The sequence below is a fragment of the Amblyomma americanum genome, chromosome 1 (assembly GCF_052857255.1).
Source record: "Amblyomma americanum isolate KBUSLIRL-KWMA chromosome 1, ASM5285725v1, whole genome shotgun sequence".
In the NCBI taxonomy this organism is placed as follows: Eukaryota; Metazoa; Arthropoda; class Arachnida; order Ixodida; family Ixodidae; genus Amblyomma; species Amblyomma americanum.
In genome coordinates, this window is record NC_135497.1 from 144,079,660 (window position 1) to 144,096,120 (window position 16,461).

General features: G+C 45.8%; 1 long non-coding RNA gene across 7 annotated transcripts; it reads left to right on the forward strand.

Moving 5' to 3' along the window:
* The first annotated feature begins 365 nt into the window (after positions 1–365).
* Positions 366–10,043, forward strand: LOC144113802 (uncharacterized). 7 transcript variants are annotated; one of them, XR_013310867.1, is made up of 6 exons: positions 451–689; positions 2,295–2,446; positions 3,568–3,659; positions 7,623–7,687; positions 8,751–8,816; positions 9,874–10,043. It is a non-coding gene; the product is annotated as an uncharacterized LOC144113802 (long non-coding RNA). The 7 variants fall into 7 exon arrangements; XR_013310871.1 differs by lacking the exon at positions 2,295–2,446 and having other exon boundaries at positions 404–689; XR_013310870.1 differs by lacking the exon at positions 7,623–7,687 and having other exon boundaries at positions 431–689.
* Positions 10,044–16,461: the final 6,418 nt, after the last annotated feature.

Here is a 16,461-nt window from a genome sequence, read left to right on the forward strand (position 1 = left end):
CAGAGGCCGGCTCGTTGGCGACCGGAAGGGACAATTCTGCTTTGTACATGTTCTCCCCCTCGCGCTATACCACAATGCAGCACCTTGGTTTCATGAGCATCCACGGGCGGCGCTGCATGCAGCGACGGCCACGCGCTAAGAATGTCCTATTTCAATCCGTGAGTACTGTATAGTTTAGCCCAACGCTTTTAACAAAGCTTGGTGGCGTTTTACATAAAGTTGATGCGTGTGCTTTTTTTACTGTTGCGAGCTCTTGTAGAACACTTACAGTACCACTTTCTCGGTGCTTGCGATCCGTGCACACAGCAGCCCAGCGCACGCTTCCCAAAGAAGGGAAAAACTGCGTGGTCGCGTTGTAGCAGGTCTCGAGGAAATGTCACTCTGAGCGAAGAAATATTTCGCGATTTTTTTCTTGAATTCAAGTAATTGCATAAGGCAGGGAGAAACAGGCTGTTTTCAGATCTGCTAATTTTTCGCATCATATGCTTTTTGGAAAGCAATGAACGCGACACACTAACAGATCCGTTTTCGTAGCTTGCCCTGTGTTTGCTGTCGCTTTCATTATTTTATCTCTCATTTTTTGTGTTCCAGTAACAAAAGCGGAGCTTATCCAGAGGATGTCGAAGAGAAAAATCACTGCGATGGACTTTGAAGAGTCTGAGCCAGGAACAACAGTTGCACAGATACATGTATGTACTGAGCGAAGTTTTACTGCGGATGCCTCTGCTAGTGCCACTCGCACGCTTACCATTCGCAATATGTACATTACATAGCATCATGCTTCAGAGCCAGAGAGGTGTCTCTCCCTGTGTGTGTCTAAAATATTTATGGTTGCAGGAAGCAGCCAGGCTCCCTTCAGCAACAGAGAGCCTTGTAGCTGATCTTTGAATTGTAGTATAGACATATTGCTTAAATGCTACCATTGTGAAAGATTGTGTAGGACACTAGAGAACCGCATGAGGAATGGATGGAAGCGTCGTGCTGTTTTTTGCTCTCTCATGTATTGTGTGCTTGATGTCAGGTCAAAGTTTCATTTTTCGTGTTGCCTCCTCGCGTTGTTGTCTGAAATATTTATGGTTTGGGGGTGCAGCCAGGCTGCCTTCGGCTGTAGAGAGCCTTGTAGCGAGCCCACCGATACGGCGTTGCGGGACAGCGCACTTCTCTCATTGCAGCGTGTTGTTCGTTGCTTCGGCTTGCAACTCAGTAGCCTGTTTTCTCAGTGCCAGGATGCTGGTTAAATATATGTATTGCTGGAAATTTATAAGCCCTGCTATTGTTAGGTTATGTGGCTTACCAAAGCGAATCGGGCCACGTGAAACGCGGCTAGAGCCTCTGATAATTATTATTCATGAGGGGTCTTTAACGTGCGTGCACATTGCACAGCCCTTGGGCACACTAGCATTTCATCATCCATTGAAATGCGGTACCCACGCGCTGATCCGCAACCTCAGTTTCGGTGACTGCTGGCTTCGCTATTTTATATTATTGGGGATCAGAGCTGATCCAGAAAAAGCGACCAGTGTGGCAGGCTATTACAACGCGCTACGAATAGGGTCCTGTGAGTGGTCGCTTGAGCTTCCAAATACATTGTCGCACTGCCTGCTGAATGCTGGAATGAATAGCATCCGTAAAACAAAAATTTCGTGATGAGTTAAACGTATTCTGATTTCTTTCAGGCTCATTACAACTGTTGATGTTTATCAGTTCTTTAATAAAATTTGATGTAGAGCGGTGCAGTCTGCGAGCACTTTCGCGCGAGACTTATTATAAGAGAGCTGTGGCCAAGAAGAATGACATTGATTTCATCGATCTGCACAGAGATTAGCAGCTGCTGCAAAATATCTCATCCGCCTCACACAGCACGCCCGTAAAGTGAAGTTGTCCGCTATCCGCGTCACTTGCATAGTGCGGTAAAGCTCTGAGGAGGCCTTGCCGCACTGGCTCAAGGCAGACCGCCCGACTGCAGTGTCGGGGCACACGAGATCGATCTCAGCTGCGGAGACCCCGTTTGAACGCGAAGCAGCTGTTTAATGCGCAATGTCAGTGCAAGTTACTCCCCTCCCCATCGTCGTCATCATTTGGGGCCATATTGGCGTCCCAAGAAACCCGATTCGCTTTGGTAAGCTGCGTAACCGAACAATAGCAGGGCTTATAAATTTCCAGCAATACATCCTGGAAATCCTGTCCTGTCCTGCTGCCATCACTTCACGTTGAAAGTTCCAGGATATGCTGTTATGACGCTGCATCAGCGCACGGAACCTAACAACCGTTACCTGCTTTTCTTGGACACCCAGGAATCAGCGGCTGTTGGGCCTTGCGTCACAAACACTGTGCATCATAATCTTCATCAACTGGCTACGCCCCCTTTTAACAGCAGTTTGGCAGTGGCAGTGGCAGTGGGGAGCGACGGACGTGGGCTTTGACAAGTTCTTGTGCATTTTTCCAGGTTTGTGGCACTTTTCCACATTTTCCTTCACTGTGTATGCTCAAACCGCTGCTGCTGCCAAGCTCGCTAGTTTTTTTGTTTGTTGCTGTCTTTTTTTTTTCTCTTACGAAGTGTACGTTTCTCATTGTCGTGAGTGATTCAGAACTTGAAATTTGTTTGGCCTGCAATCGTGAGATTGAAGTTGCTGACGACGTCCTTAAGTGTAAGCAATGTATGCACTCCTATCACGCCGAAAATTGCTCTGGTTTAGCTTCGAAGACCAGGAGTGGGAACTACCGCAAAAATTTTGTTTGTCCGACGTGCAAAACAGTTGCTTCCCGCAGTGGCGCGGCAAGTGCAATGGGCGCGTGCCAGGACTTTAATGTAGCCGCCGCTTTCGCTGAATTGAGTCGTTAGCTCGACTCCCTTTTGCCACTTAAAGAACAGGTCGACAACATCGAACAGTCTATTCAAACCGTGTCTGACCATTTTGACGACATTCTAAGCCGTCTTGACAACCAGGAGAAAGAAATCGGGCAGATCAAGAAAAGGCTTGAACATGTAGAGAACGTAAATTGTACCGAAGAGGTACCTCAGCTGCACGCTGATATATAAATGAATTTGAGTTTCGCAGCAGAAAAACGAATTTGGAGATACATGGCGTTCCGGTAACTGAGCAGGAAAATTTCCTACAAAAAGTAAATGATATAGCTAAACTCGTTGACTTGGCAAAGGTTGATGGCTGTGATTGTGAAGTTTGTCATAGGCTCCCATCCAAACCAAGTAAAGTGCCCGCTATTCTAGTGAGGTTTGGAAGGCAAGCACTCAAAGACAAGTGGATGGCAAAGAGAGCCTTGCTCAGAGAGAAGGACAGCAATCTGTTGTACATGTCGATAACCTGACGCGCCGTACTAAGCTTCTGCTCTCAGCAACTAAAGATTGGGATAACAGCAATAGGTACTGCTTTGTCTGGTGCTTCAGTGGTAAAGTGCTCATCCGCAGAAAGGAAGGTGACTCCGCACAGGTAGTCACTGACGCACGTGACTTAGCTAGGTTTGTCATTAACTGATAACCACCTGTTCACTGCAATAACGCGCCACTAGCTCTGTCATGGCTACAAGCGCACGTTATCTTTTACCCAGTGCTATACGGAACACGCTGCTCCCACAGTGGTCATCTTCTTCTGTGCTGAAATGTTTCCATCTCAATGTGCGATTGTTAAACAACAAACTAGGTGAGTTTCAAATTCTATTGCAAAGCTTCGGCTTCTCCTTTGATTTTGTTATGATTTCAGAATCGTGGCTTAATACAGATAACTTCCAGTTGCAATCATTTTCAACGTTTTCCCTTAACTACGACCGTCGTCGTGGTGGAGGAGTCTGTAGATCTGTCACATGTCTCCAGAGGTGGAAGTTTTTTCTGTAATAACCAATAAGTACTGTGTTTTCTGTGTTTTATAGACCACTGAATGGTGACATCTGTGTTTTTTTTTAGTATATAGAGCCCTTTTTTACATTTATATGTGAACATATTTACGAGTGAGTTATTAGCGGTGACTTTAACAGAGACATGTTATCAAAGGTTGCAAACAGTGTCAATTTCGACATAATTCTGCGCAGCTTCGGCATGGCAGTTACTATCAAAGACCCGACTCGCATAACCTCGAGCTTAGAAACTCTACTTGATTTATTTATCACCAATATCTATGCTTCTTCATTACTCTCCGGAGTAACTTGCAGTGATCTAAGCGACCACATGGGAATCTATCTATTATGTCACACTGTGAAACCCAAATTTAAAAAGCAGATTGTATCTTTATTCCAGGATATAACAGCAGCCTCCCTTGATGCTTTCCATGCGGAGATGTGCGTTGTACAATGGGACAACGTATATAACCAAAAGAACGCGAACGAATCATATCAAACCTTTGTAGAAAAATTTAACGCCATATATCACAAGCATTTTCCTCTTAAAAGCAAACAAAAGAACAGGAAAGTGCAAAAGCCGTGGTTATCACCAGAGATATTTGCGCGCATCAAAGAGAAGAATAAACTGCACAATTCTTTTGTTACATCCAAAAACATTTCCATTATGAAAGAATTCAAAAAATACAGAAATAAGCTAAACAATGATATACGTAATGAAAGGAGACGTTACTATGAGAATTACTTTCGTACGGTTGTTCGTCCTGATATACTTTGGAAAAAGCTGCGTTCTCTTGATGGCAAGTACATCAACACAGCAGTTGACAAGGTCACTATTGGCGGAAAGCACTATACAGGCAACAACTTAGCTGAAGCATTCAACACTCATTTCACGCAGTACGTTGAACCTGCCTCTGAATGGCACCATCGACTTATCACAAGATGTCCTGCTACCCTTTTTCTTGCACCTGTTGATGAAAGAGTTATAAATATATTTCACGAATTGTCAAACTCCACCTCTTGTGATGTTAACAACGTACAGATTCGTCCTGTCAAAGATAAAATTGAATCTGTCTCTGTCCCTCTAGCTTGTATATATAACTTATGCTTAGGAACAGCAACATTTCCTACATATATGCAGGTAGCAAAGGTGTCTGTCCTTTACAAAAAGGGTAACAAGAATGATTTCGGTTATTACTGGTCAATCAGTATTCTTCCCGTTTTTTCTAAGTGCCTGGAAAAAATTATTCTAATACGAATAGAAAAATTTCTGCAATCTCAGAAAATAATTACTAGTTCACAGTACGGATTTAGACAGAATAAATCAACAGAACTCGCCCTTCTTCACCAGAAGGAATATATATTAGAACACTTTGAAAGCAGAATGTTAGTATTGGGTATTTTTATCGACTTTACTAAAGCTTTTGACAGAATTAGTCATAACTATCTTTTTGAAAAGCTAGAATTATATGGGATACAAGGACAAGCCTTACTTTTTATGAAATAATATTTATCATCTCGAAAACAATATGTTCAGATTAGTAACTTATCATCACAACGTTCAGTTCGTACCGGTGTCCCTCAAGGCAGTATCCTTGGTCCTCTGCTGTTTAATCTATATATTAATGATATTGTTACTATTGACACATTCGCCCGCTTTATAATTTATGCAAATGTTACTACAATCCTCATACCTGGTGATACTTGCAATGATCTAAACATGCATGCTAATCGCATTCTGGACAAACTAGCAGAATGGTCAGACATGAATTCCCTCTCAATAAAGATGACAAAATCTAAAGCTGTAGTTTTCCGTCCGAAGAATAAGACTTGTAGTACAGAAATAGCTTTGTTTTACAAATCACAATTAATTGAAACTGTAAAATCATTTAAATCGATAGGTGTTTATATTCAAGAAAACATGCAATGGGATGACCATGTTAATTACGTCATGCTGAAGGCATCTAAGGTTGTAGGCTTTCTATCGCGTCACTGAAACATTTTACCTGAAAAAGTCAAACTTGCCTTATATAATTCTTTATTCTGCTCCCACCTAAATTGCAGTACATTAATTTGGGCAACAACAACGCATTCTAATTTACAAAGGATATTGGTGCTTCAAAAAAAAAATCGTTCATATAGTCTGTCTTACCCAGCAGACACACAACCCAGAATCTGATTACTACCCTCGGCATCATTACAATACTAAACCTTTATGCTTATAGACTGTTGCGCCTATATAAAGTTGAGCAAGAACGACGTATCGACACCATTTCCTCTCTGGCCAGTTTGCATCAGTCTGATTCGCCCTATCCGCACCGCCATAAACAACAGTGGGTTTTACCATTTACAAGAACCAACTATGGCCGTCAAATGGTTAATTATCAGTTACCGCTCGCACTAAACAAGCTAATTGAAGTTAACGTTAGCTTTCCCGATATTACTCTCTCCTCTCTGCGAAATATGCTATTTCATTTCAGTTACCAGTAATATATCAACCGTTTTGTATGATGGACCTTCCACTCTTATTTGTTGTTTGATGCTTAGCCACCTATTTCATTTCGTTCCTTATAATTCCTTGTATTTCTGTCGCATTAAGAACCAGCGCTAAAAAACACACACAGAGGACGAGCGTGTCTCTTCTCGTCCTGTGTGTGTTTTTTAGCGCCTGTTCTTAATGCGATGGATCACAACCAACTCGCCCAATCGTCAGTTTTTCTACAGTTGTATTTCTGTTTGAATGCGCACACAATGGTGTTTATTTTCTTGACTGTATACTATTGTATATTGAAGCTGACTCTTATGCTAAAAAACATGTTTCCCGTCCCTGTCACTGCCGCCTCAACAGGAGGTGAAAACTCGGTCAAGCGGAATGCCGCTTTTTTTTCTCCCCTCCTCCATCAAATTTTATTTGATCTGATGGAAATAAACTTATTATTATATTACTATTGTTATATATTTAACCGGCATCGCGGCACTGAGAAAACAGGCCACTGAGTTGCAAGCTGAAGCAAAGACAACACGCTGCAATGAGAGAAGTGCGCTTTCCCGAAACACTGTATCGGCACACAGTCTGGTGCGCTTCACTGCAATGCAAGCACAGTGCCTGTGCGCTTCTGCACTGTAACAGAAAAACACGAAGCGCCGCCTCCGGGCTCCTGTGCACCTGTGCCGCTTAGTTTCGATGTGCGCCTGCGCCGGATGCACTCCGCAGAGCGTGGCCACGCTGAGCCGTGTTCGCACATATTCTGAACGACCCTATACACTGCTTCGTACCTGCCTTAAATACCTGCCTTAAATAGGCATATTCCTTTACCACTTCCCTTACCTCGCTACCAATTGTGAACTGCTGTTCCCTTGCTAGGCTGTTGAGAATAGGAGAATACCACAAGGTAATGCATGTATAATAATGCCTTATGCCTCATTAGGAAGCAGAAAACACACACCCAAAAGATAGTTGTCTGTACTCCTTTAAAGCTAGTTTGTGCATTACAGAATGTGACAGCCACCAGTCACCAGTGTTACCAATCAAAGCCTTTAACATCATCTTTTGATCCATTGATTAAAACCAAGTTTTTCTGTGTTTAAGTTATTGGTGTTTCATTATTTCTTTGCTTCTTATTTTGAAAAATTATTTCTTGGGACTGACCAGGCTTAAGAAGTGTAATGTGATAGTAAACTTAAAATGTTTGAAAATCCCTTGAAGTTGCCTTTTAATTTACCTTGTACATTAGTATTTTGTAGCGAATGCAAACAGTTTTCATACCTTGCAGTCTTCCACTAGCATGGATCCTGCTGCACCACAGAACCCGGGTACCTTGCTGATTTGAGCAGCCAGGTATGATGGTGTCGCATATTTAGAATCCAAGACAGACAATTGGGCTTTGATGCCCCATCGGCCAGTGCTGCCGAAAGAGCAAAACACAGACGGAAGACGAGGCTGACAAAGTTCAGTTTGGTGCTCAGGAACGCTTGGCTACTGGGGTGCACCGTGCTAACAAAGATTGTGGCCGTCCACACTTCTTATTTTATTTGGGTCTTTACACTTGGCGGAGGGGCTGGGTGCGCCGTGCTAACAAGAAGTGTCGACGGCCACAATCTTTGCTAGCACAGCGCACCTTGGTAGCCAAGCGTTCCTGAGCGCTAAACTGAACTTTGTCAGCCTCGTCTTCCGTCTGTGTTTTGCTCCTTCTTCAGCACTGGCTGCTGGGGCTTCAAAGCCCAATTGTCTGTCTTACAAGAATCATTTTATAAGCTTGAAATGCTATTAGGTCTCATCCTTGAGAAATGCAGGCAAACAATCTAGAAACTGGAAACATGGGGATGAGCATCACTGCACACCTCTTGGAAATGGGAAGTTTTTTTGTCAGAATGATATGAAGCAGAAAAAAATTAGCTGCAGAGCAGCCTCAGGCACGATTTTATCCTGTGGCAGCTCAAAGCAGCTTTGCTTAGCGATGGTTTTTTGGTCGAAATCCGTTTTTTTTTGTGATCTAATTGTTGACGTTTCATTATTTTGCAGAATTATTTCTTGCAACTGAGACAAGGTTCAAGAAGTGTAATATGATAGTAAACTCAGCTTGTTTAAAAATCCTCTGGAGATGCCCATTAATGTACCATGTGGAGTCTTGGTCAAAAGTGTCAAGGCTATAGCATTCAGCTGCAGTGAAATGAATGTTCCTAGAATGATCCGTGTAGCAGGTCATTCAAAACAATAGTCAAGCAGGAAGCTTCTCTATCGCAAGAAGAAACCTTCTGCTAGCATTTCAAGGCCACTCGGTCTTTAATAGTGCCGTAATGGCTCTGTTATGCGGCTGAAGCGAAAAGCCTTTGGCCTTAAGACTTCACCAACACTGTACATTACTCTTGTTGCAAATGCGAACATTTTTCACACTTTCCAGGCTTCCACTAGCATGGGTCCTGCTGCACCACGGAACCCAGGTGTTCTTGCTGAGGTCAATGGCCAGGTACGATGGCTTCTCATATTTAGAACTAGTTTGTAAGCTTGAAATGCTTTTAGCTCTCGTTCTTGGTAACTGCAGGCGAACAATCTAGAAACTGTGGAAACGTGTAGGGGGTCATGAGGATCAGTGCACACCTCTCGGACTTACATTCACAGCGCAAAGACGAACACCGACACGAGGGGAGACACCACAAAGCGCTGACTTCAACAGTGTTTATTGCTGCTGCGCAGCGAATACATATAGAGTACAGCGGGCATGTGCTGCAACGAAAAGGAAAGTCATGTAAGACCTGTAGCAGCGCCAAACCGCAAGGGAACACATCATCATAGGTACGAGAAAGAACATAAAGCTAAACCCTAAAAGGCAGGACGCAAACAAGAACAAAAAACATAATACTCTAGTTGTAAATTCCTAAGACACGACGCTCCTTATCACTTAACAACATGGATCACTTGGCTACTCACTCCAAAGAAGAGCTACTCACTCCAAAGAAGAGCGTGATGTGTCATGTTTTATCATTAGTAGTGTGTGCAAGGAAAATTGCCATTTTCATAATGTTACATATTGCAGTCCTGAGGAATGGGGATTTTAGCAGTTTTAATGTGGCAAATAACTCTCTCCCGAACCTGTTATAGGGCTTTATACAAAGCATATGTGCAGCTGTTTTATTGCAGGTACACCTCGGGAGCGGAAATTGTCTGTGCAGATAGGTGGCGCTGGCTCCTTTCCCCGAGGTACAGACTGCTTCTTTTGCAAGGACGCCACAAAAGTTTTGTGGGGCTCCCCACAAAAGTGACGCTCCTTCCTGGTGATGCTCCTTCCCTGAACATCCTTCGGGGAAGGAGCATCACCGGCTCAGTTTACCGGCAATTCCTTAAGGCTGGTGCCATGCAGAAGCCTCGGATGAGCTCAAAAAAACTAGCCGCTGTGGGCAGCAAACCTCTTTTGTTTAGGTAGATTTCCTGACGGACATTCGTTTATTTAAATGTGCATGTCTTAAATATCTTTATTTTTACAGCACCTGCATGTCTTCAATTTTTTCATGATTAATACTTTTCAGATGCATTTGATGCATACATCAAAGCTGCACGAGCTGCCGAGGAAGAGAAAATTTGGAGAGCAGTTGAATCGCTACCTGGCGGCCATGCTGAGGGACATCAAATAATCATTGCCTGCACCTGCCCCTGGCCCTGTAGTCAATGACTGTAGTCATATCAAAATGATAAAATAAAGGCATCAAAAAAATTTATTTCATTGACTGCAGCTGGGTGTTTACTGCTGGGATGCAGCATTTGCTGCGCTGAAGGGTTGCAAGTTCATTCAGGTAACTTACATATTCAGAGCTATTAACTGTACACCAGAGTACGAGTTGCAAGGCCATGATGAGGGCTCCATGACCCCAGGTATGAGGGCCCCATGACGAGGCCCTCATAGCTGTCCGAAGGTTACGAAGCGCTCGTATATACGATGGATAGGTAATCCAATAATTGCGTATATATGAGACATATGACATATATACCAGATTTTTAAATAGCGCAGTATCTCTCACACATCTCAGCGAACACCTGATCTGGGCTGTAAGGGAAGGGATAAAGGAGGGACTAAGACAAGAAAGGAAGATGTCTCGTAATGGAGTGCTCTGGAGTAAATTCCACCACCTGGGGATCTTTAACATGCATGCAATGACCTTGCACAGCACTTCGGCGTTAACTTGTGTTCGGGAAAGGAGGCAACTCGGCGTCCAACACACCTGGCGACCCCAGCAACGCCAGCTTCAAGGAAGTGCTAAGTGACAACGTTTTATTTCTTTATTTTTTATGTTAGCAATGCTAGTTGCTGGTGGAGGTCCGTTGCCGAAGCGTTGTTTTCTTTATTTTTTGATGCTGGGAATTATGATGATTATGGATTTTTATGGCGCAAGGGCAGCTATGGCCAAAGAGCGCGATGTCACAAGGTATTTTTTTTTTACCCATTTCCCAAGCATTTCACCCTAAATAAGCCGAGCACCAGACCAGGGCAAAGCTTGTACCCATTGTATCACCGGTGGGTACCCGGCGGCACTGGGGATCGAACCCCGCACCTCCCGCATGCGAGGCGGATGCTCAACCACTTGGCCACCGCTGCGGTCGATGCTGGGAACTCTATATGGTGACGGAACTGCGTTGCCGCACCGTTGTGCTGCCGCAACACCCTTCCAGACGGCTTCTGTTCGAATGTCGTTCAGTTCGCTAAGTACTGAGACACGATGCCGTAGCACTGGGCTACGAAAAATTGGTTGTGAGGAAAGGAAACAGAGAAGTAATTGTCTTACTTCTCAGTGAAACAACCTGCTTTCAATCCAGCGCCCGTTCGAAAATAGAAGCGCTGGTACCGCCGTAGCGTTCTGCTACAATGAGGTGGTGGTTACAACTTTATTTCCACCAAATGGAAGGGATTAGTTGGGGCTGGGGAGAGCCCAGGGTGGCCGCCAGCCAGGGGCGACCTCTTGAGCTCGCGTGATGAGGGCCAGCTGCGTTGTTTTTCTTGAACTGACCAAAAGCTTGTCCATTCCTCCGCCGAGGGAGCTGGGAAGTGTCGTCGGAGCGGGTTTGCTAGTGCATCCGCATACAATATGGCCTTGGGTGGCGTGCGTCCCGTCACCGCAGTGGGGGCATGCAGGGTGATATTCACCGTTGGTGGTTAAACATAATCGGTAGGGGCTAAGAATGGCCTTTGTTAGTAGGCGTCTGAGTGCCGTGGCTTGCGCCCTGTCCAGGTCAGGGTGAGGGGTGGGATACGTGCAACTTAGCCCGAGTAAAAGTTAGTGATCTCCGCGTTGAGCGAGGCGCCTCGGCGGGGGCGTCCGCTCCCGTTCCCCGGTTGGTTAAACCTACAGTAAGCCACATTCACCTGTGCGTTTGTTCGAATGCCTCGCAGTTGCTGCGACACTGTTCAGATCATCCCTACTGTACGATCATCTACACTCTACGCATGATCCCTAGCTTCGAATGCCACGCTGTCCCATTTTGGTTTTTCTTTTGATCGCAGGTATGCTTGGTGTTTTCAGCTGTAAATTTGGAGGGGGGGGGGGGGGCTATCCCTTGCGGAAACTGTGTTGCTGTCGGCGCAATGTGTCATAACCGGAGTTGCAGACGAGGGAACATCCGCGAGTCCTTGAGCGAGAAAATGACACGTGGCCCTGGCAAACGGCGTCTCCGATATTGTTCCTTCTGTGGCCGCGTTTCCAGTGTGCTATTCCGAACAGGCTTGGTGTCGGTAGAGATAGCGTAGGCTGGCAAAGCGAAGGCCAAGATAAAACACTCCTTGGTGGCTTGTCCGCCCTCTAAGGATAGGGACGAAAGAGGAAGTGAAAAAAAAACGCAGTGAGAAAGATGCAGCGTAATAGAGGGCTACGCAGTAATTTCGGCCGCTTGGCGTTCTTTAAGAGCACGCATGTTGCACAGCACGCGGGCGTTTTCGCAATATAAAGGTCCCCTGAGGTGTCTGAAAGAGAGCTGCTCGATTGAGCAGCGTAACAGTCGAAGGGCCGCCTATACAATAGATAGCAACGCTGCACTGCAGTGTTCCAAATGTCCTACGCTAGAGCTGCAATTAGGCATGGATAGAGCAGGGGTGAAAAAGAGCATCTTTTGCTGAGACAGCCGTCGTCGCTTCTCCGGACGCAGTTGATGCAACGCACTATTCTCCTCTCAGTAGTTCCCCTCAAAGCTCCTTGAACTGTGCTTTGTTTGCAACGCGGCAGTGGTTGGGCATAGCTGGAGCCCGTCGGCAGGCCCGTGCACTTTCCTCTATCGTCCTGTAATCACAGCAACATGGATGGCTTAGGGAATGTATAACTTCGGACATGGATGTCTGCGATAATCCAATGCCATCGAACGCCAGCGTCGGAGATTGCCATCGAGACGCGTATCAGATATTAAGCGTATGCTAAAGTCGCCGCCTTGCCGTTTTTTTTTGTCGCCTTGCACACAAGCAGCCGTCAAAGGTTGGCTCCTCCTTACCGAGCGAGTGCTCCGGTTGTGACCAGCGAACCATGCTTCGAGACCTCCATCGAGAGCAATGGCCACCGCAACGACAGGACATAAACTGAGATTTGCGCCCGTGTGATGTTCGATGTCAGTGCAAGTTAAGATCCCCAGGTCGTCCAAGTTATTCCGGAGCCCTCCACGACGGCACCTCTTTCTTCCTTCATTCTCTTAGTACCTGCTTTATCCCTTCCCTTACGGCGCGGTTCAGGATTCGCGGGTATGGGAGACAGATACTGCGCCATTTCTTCTCCCCAAATATTATTCAGACTGTCACCTCACATGTGGGCAGTAAAACATGTACACTCCTTACTCCGAGACTTAACCACGCTAGCACGTGGCAATAAAATGAATTAAACGGGTGCATCAAAAATACATAGAGACATAAATAAAACCTGAAATGTTGAGAAATCGCTACAGTTATTTATTTGCCGCTTTCTGGTGTCTCAGTCATATGGAAACGCACGGACTTGGACAAAATGGGAAATGAATGCTAGCAGCACTCGTCCCATTTTCTCACTTTGTACGTCGGTGACATCGGTATGCGCCTCTGTATTTTCCGAACTAGTCCCTCTCAGCAAAGTAGCCTATAGGACTAGCTGGGTTTCGAAGCGCAGTTACCCTCCACTTGTAGTCTTCGAGTTCCACAGCGCGCGGGCTCGAGACGTGTCGAGCCTTTGCGTTCCCATAAGGAGCAGTGATAGCGCGACATCATACGACAATTCCATTTGGTTCTATACATTTTTTTATGCGTTCTTGGATGCACTTGGAATCGCCGGCACGCGCATGACGTCTCCAGCCAATGACGACGGAACACGGAGCGTGGCGTCGCATGAGCCAATCGCAGAGCGGAGAAGGCCACTATAAAGGAGCAACACCGCAGCCTTCCTTCCCTTTCTTCTTCTCCAGTCGCTTGGCCGGCAGTGATTAAGAGGTGCAATTACCAGCTGTGCTTGTGGCTACGGAGAAAGGAATGCGTAGTGCCTCTCAATGTGCGCGCCGTTCTTCTTTAAAATTACAATGCACAACGGCAAGAAGAAAAGCGACTCAGCTGATGGGCGTCCAGGTGCGTAGCGTATTTCCTTTCGGTTCTGTGGCCTTCGCCGCGGCAGCCTGGTTTGGGTGCTCCCTTTGTTCATCTGCCGTCACTTGGTGGCTGCTTTAGGCCTAAGCTAGTAGGCTATGATGATTGTGTTCTAAAGCATTATATTTTTGCGAGGCGGCTGAACGAAATACGTGAGCGTGGCTAGCCGGTTTGTTTCTCTATTATGCACCGTCGTTTTTATGTTAGCGTGAGTGACCGTGACTTGAGAGAGAGAAAAAAAAACTGGTCTGGTTGAGTCGAAGCGACCTCGACAGCCTTTAAATCGCGTTAAGGTTGGTTCACGTGCAAGCGACTGAGCGGCGCGTTGCAGCAAAAAATTTGCAAAATTTTGGAACCTCTTCACTCTGGCCGCTTGACCCGCCGCGACGGCTCGAAACGGTTTCGTGCGCCGCGGCGGCAGAAATCGCTAGCGTTTTCACTTGCATGTGAAGCGGCCTTTGGACTACGTACGTCGGTCGAGCTCCGGGCTCGCGCCACTCTGCGCGTCTCTTGTCCTCGTGCTTCCTAGTGTCGCCATATGCAACGCCGGTAATTGGCGCGCTGCCCCAGGGCTGTGAAGAGCCTTGCTTGGTTCGAACAAAGCGCGCACGCTTAGTGAAATGGCAAAGCCTTCAGCTTGCTCAATCTCGAACCCGCGTTGTGGACAATGCACTCTTTCGATATCAATATTCGTCTCTTGTTTGGGCAACCAACGTTTTGCATTGATGCTGCAGTCTCGGGAATATATGATCTAGCGGTAGCATTGCTACACGACAGAATGTATGCGGAATGGACAAAATTTCTAAATTCCAGGGATGCTACGAACGTCAGTGCTGACAGGCTATGTGAAATAACTAACCGAAAGGCAGAACCCAATACAAAGGATCGCGTCGCTTCGCTTCACATCATGTTTTTTTATTCTTTTGTTTTTTTTCTGAGAGTGCCAACAAAAGGGGGTCAATCCCAGCCGCGCATTTGTGACCGGCGGCGCGTTCCTGCCGTGAATGCGTTTTCGAACTTTCGCCTTGCGCATGCGCACTGTGCGTCTCGCCGCTCCTCGAGCACGCGCTTCTGCACGCGTAGCTCGTGCGCCTGTGTGGTCCGGCCGTGCTGCTGACCTGACACGGGGCGGGTGCTGTGGAACGCTCTTCCGCTTGGTCAGTGCCTTGATCCACGGCACGTTTCCGAGCGCTGTTGTTCTTGATGCATAGCAACCCCTCCGCAGCTCCGCGCCCCAATTACCTAAGCGCATTTGCGATTTCTTTATGGTTTATTTGGGTTTAACGTCCCAAAGCGACTTAGGCTATTAGGGACGCCGTAGAGATGGGCCCGGAAATATCGGCCACATGGGGGTTCTTTAACGTGCGCTGACATCGCACAGAACACGGGCTTCTAGAATTTCGCCTCCATCGAAAATCGACCGCCGCGTCCGGGATCCAACCTGCGTCTTTCGGGTATCGTGTTTCAGCGTCCTCTGTTTCCGCTGCATTTTTTGCTTGGGCTATCCGCATTAGCCGCCGCGCTGGCTCAGTGATTAGGGCGCTCGGCTACTGATCCGGAGCTCCTGGGTTCGAACCCGACTGCGACGGCCGCCTTTCGATGGAAGCGAAACGCAAAGGTGCCCGTGTGCTGTGCGATATCGGTGCACGTTATCGGTGGTCGAAATTATTCCGGACCACTGCACTATGGCACCTCTTTTTTCCTTTCTGCTCTCAGTCCTTCTAACTCTTCCCTTACGGCGTGGTGCAGGTGTTCACCGAGATATGCGGGACGGTTACTGCGTCATTTTCTTTCCTAAAAAACAATTTTCAGCCCCGACCCCGGCGGATGCGTTTTTATGGAGGAAAAACGCTAAGGCGCCCGTATGTTGTGCGATGTTAGTGCACGTTTAAGATCCCCAGGTGGTCGAAATTATTCCGGAGCCCTCCACTAGGCACCTCTTTCTTCCTTTCTTAATTCACCTTTATGCTTTCCCTTACGGCGCGGTTCAGGTGTCCAATGATATATGACAGATACGGCGGTAATTCCTTTCGCCAAGAAGCAATTACTATTATTATTATTATTGTTATATTATTATTATTATTATTATTATTATTATTATTATTATTATTATTATTATTATTATTATTATTATTATTATTATTATTATTATTATTATTATTATTATTATTATTATTATTATTATTATTATTATTATTATTATTATTATTATTATTATTATTATTATTATATCAGCGAAACCGACCGCGGCGCCTGTGTTTTCATGGGAGCAAAACGCTAAGGCGCCCGTGTGCTGTGCGATGTCAGTGCACGTTAAAGATCCCCAGTTGGTCCACATTATTCCGGAGACTCTCAGTACGGCATCTCTCTCTTCCTTTCTTCTTTCACTCCCTCCTTTATCCTTTCCCTTACGGCGCGGTCACTTGTCCAACGATATATGACAGATACTGCGCGATTTCCATTCCCTAAAAAACCTATTATTATTATTATTATTATTATTGTTACTTCAGCAAATGTCTATCTTTCCCCGAATTGTGGT